The sequence below is a fragment of the Papaver somniferum genome, chromosome 7 (assembly GCF_003573695.1).
Source record: "Papaver somniferum cultivar HN1 chromosome 7, ASM357369v1, whole genome shotgun sequence".
NCBI classification, from domain to species: domain Eukaryota; kingdom Viridiplantae; phylum Streptophyta; class Magnoliopsida; order Ranunculales; family Papaveraceae; genus Papaver; species Papaver somniferum.
Genome location: NC_039364.1, coordinates 255,842,889 through 255,846,400, shown reverse-complemented (window position 1 = coordinate 255,846,400; position 3,512 = coordinate 255,842,889).

Sequence of the window (3,512 nt, the reverse complement as noted above, 5' to 3'; positions counted from 1 at the left end):
TGGTCGAATAGTCTAAACCTTCATAAAGGATGGTTACTAGTTTCATTTTATCAAACCCATGGTGGGGACATTGTGACAAGAGATCATTGAATCTCTCTAAAAACCTATAAAGAGATTCTCCTTCTTGTTGCATACTATAACTGATTTTCTTCCTAACAGATGCAGTTATATGCTTGGGGTACCATTTCAGGTAGAATGCAGCAGTGAGTTCATCCTAAGTTTCTATCGATTCATACGGCAGATTATGCAACCATGACTTTGCTCTATCCTTTAAGGAAAAAGGGAACATCCTAAGTTTTAGGATTTCATAACTAAGGTCTTTAATTCTGATTGTTCCACAAATTTCCTCAAAGTCCCTTATATGAAAATAAGGGTTCTCACCGTCCTTTCCTAGAATTATAGGAACCATGTTAATAATACTAGGTTTTATCTCATAATGTGCCGTAGTGGCAGGCAATTTAATGCACGAAGGTCGGTTGGCCCTAGTTGGAAACATGTAGTCTTTCAAAGTTGCCATCGTTGGCACGACTGAAGTACTAGGGGTATTTTGTCACTCAGAGATAAATTCTCAAAATTGAAGTTTCCAAAAACATGGCTCTCAAAAGAAGAATCTTCGAGCTCCCTGCTTATATCAGAAGAACTACTAGGTTTATCGCTAATCAATCGACCTAGAGTATCTCTTTTCCAAGCCCTATTAACAAAATCGGGCATACACTACAAGAAATTCAAAAAATGAAAATAAAAATCCTAACAAGGAAGGTTGTTCTAGCAAACATACAGCAGGCTGACTCGACTCTACCAAAGCAAACCTAAAGGTTTCTAGCAAACAAAAAGCATGATGGCTCCACTTAGATTGTTTCTAGACTTGCTTTTATCTCTCGAAGTTGAATTCGTTACAATTTGAGCAAACCCCTCTGGAATCAATCCGAGCTAATGTAAGGAAACGGAGGCGAGGGAAGCTCAATGGAGCTTTGATACCCAAGGCCTCACCGGCGTCACTGCGGTACATTTCAACTCGCAAAAACCTTTTTGAAATTTGAGGTGTGCATAAGAGAGTAACCAATATCCTTCGAAATTTTTTCCTAATAAGCGCGTTACCCTATCGGTCTCGTTCTAGTCAAGTTTTAAGCTTGGGTTCGCATTAGGTTTCGTTCTTCTAAGGCGGGCAAGAAGGGAACGGTGATGAAATCCGAACCCTTATCTTATATGGCCAATTTCTTGCCCTTTACTAGGAATTTAATGCAACCGGTTCAGTCCTCAATCAATTATCACCTTAAGGAATACAGTAACTCGCTTGCAGAAGATTCATGAGTGTTTCGATTGGACTTACCTCCCATACCAGACGGGCGATGAACCGCTGAAGTTGACTAGGGCCACGACTCCTATGTCATGTACGAACCCGAGAGGACGAGACAATATAGTAATCGTCGTCCTTCCCTGCACACAGTTTATATTTAAGGGTACCCTTCCGTAGGGTATAAAAAAAAATAATGTCCCAAAATTTAAAGTCCAAAGTCCATAAAAAAAATGCAAAAGAAAAATTAAAGTCCAAAAAATAAATAAAAATGTCTCTCTCTTTTTTTTCTCTCTCTTTTTTTTATCGAATAAAAATAAAACTCTTCTTCTTTCGCTCCTTTCGCTTTTCCCTTTTACTCCAAGTCTTTAAGTATCCACCAAAAACTTTGGCAAAATTTTCTTTCGCTCCAACTTCAAAAATCTGAAAGAAAAAGACAAAAACCCAGAAACGTAAAGAAGAACAAATAAATAAAATAAAATAATAAATATAAAATGCTAACTAAACACAGGTCCGCGTCGGCGACGCCAAAAATTGATGTTTTATCAATAATGATTGTAGTTGTAGTGGTAAAAAGGGGTCTTTTCAGACTTGTGAAGAAAACAATTTTCAGATTTAAATTAAACAGGCAAATAAATAAAGTTGTTCAAAGTTATAGAGAAAATCACCAAGACTTGGATTCCACCATTGACCAATTAAATGATAAACTCTAACTATTATTCATACAATTCTATCTTTTAAAATGATTCTAATATTTGCCTCTGATAAATTTTTGAAGTAATAATTGTAACTACAGAGTATGAAACATCAAAAGTTTTTAAAACCCAGCATGCTTCATCAACATAATTCACAACTACTCAATAAAAATTAATATTTCTATATCAATTCCATGCTAATAATCATATGAAAATATTGCAAATAAATAATAAAATTAGAATTATACCAATCAATAAGGAACAATGGCTTCCTCCGTCGCCTCGGCTAATGGGTTTAGCTCCTCATCCCAAAAACATAATCAAAAGATGTATCCATGGCTTAATATGTGTTTTTATTGATGAAAATGGTATAAAAAGAAGTTTGCAACGCCGTATAAGTGTTACAACGTCACTGTTACAAAGCTCAAAATTTTGTTTATAAACGATAGTTGTGTCTCGCTGTGGAACAACGACACAAACTGACTGCTGTAAGAACTGTTGCAGAACGACTGCCTTTGAGTGTCTGTTCTTCGTGTTCTTGAAGGTCTTCAATGGCGGCAGCAGCAGCAACAACATCTCCTGTAACTTCTTCTTCTCGTTTCTCCTGAACTTCAAACTCTCTCCTAAGGGTTTCTAACCCTTCTCTGAGATAAACCCAACTATTTATAGCCATCAAACTCCCTAGAAACTCGATTGAATTCGAGAATTAATCCATTATTCTTCTCGGGCAGTTGGGAGATAAATTTCCTTTCTGTTGCGTACGCTTGTGTTGTTAGCTATTCTCTCGTCACCAAAATCTTCTATGACTTGGACTCAACTGAACAGATGTATATCCCACGAGAGAATCTCCTAAAAATCTCTCCAAATATCTTTGAACCCTAAACAGAGAAACCGTGTTCTGTTGGGACTTTGTGTGATTTTTCCGAGTTATCCATCCCAATTGGATGGGTCTAGACGATTGAAACAGGCCCCTTATGTCTTCTAGAGTCAATACATACCAAATACACCCATTGAATCTCCTCAAAACTCGCTCAAAATCCAACTCCAATCTGCTCGTTGTGTACCCTTTTTTCCCGCCATTTTTCAGTTTGAAAATTGCGAATAAGAAAGGGGTGCCCCTAATCCAAAAGTTGGGCGCCTTTAGCAGTTGGTTGTCCTGGGATGCCCTTATCCAAATGATGGGTGCCTTTAGCAATTTTTCTTGGGTGCCTTTAGCGATTTTTCTGGGGTACTTTCCGCATTTTTTCGGGGTTCCTACGAGGTATTTCTGGGGTACTTCCGGTACACTTCTGGGGCGCTTCCGGTACGTTATCAACGGAGGTCCAAATGCCACATTTTTATCCAATTTCGCCGCAAAACCTTATTTTTCCAAAAAACACCTACAAATAAATAAAACACCATAAGAAATACAAAAATGGGTACTAAAATTATACAAAATCGAGATGAAAATAGACACATAAATGCGTTTATCAAATACCCCCAAACTTATTATTTGGTAGTCCCGAGAAAATCAAAAAATAAAA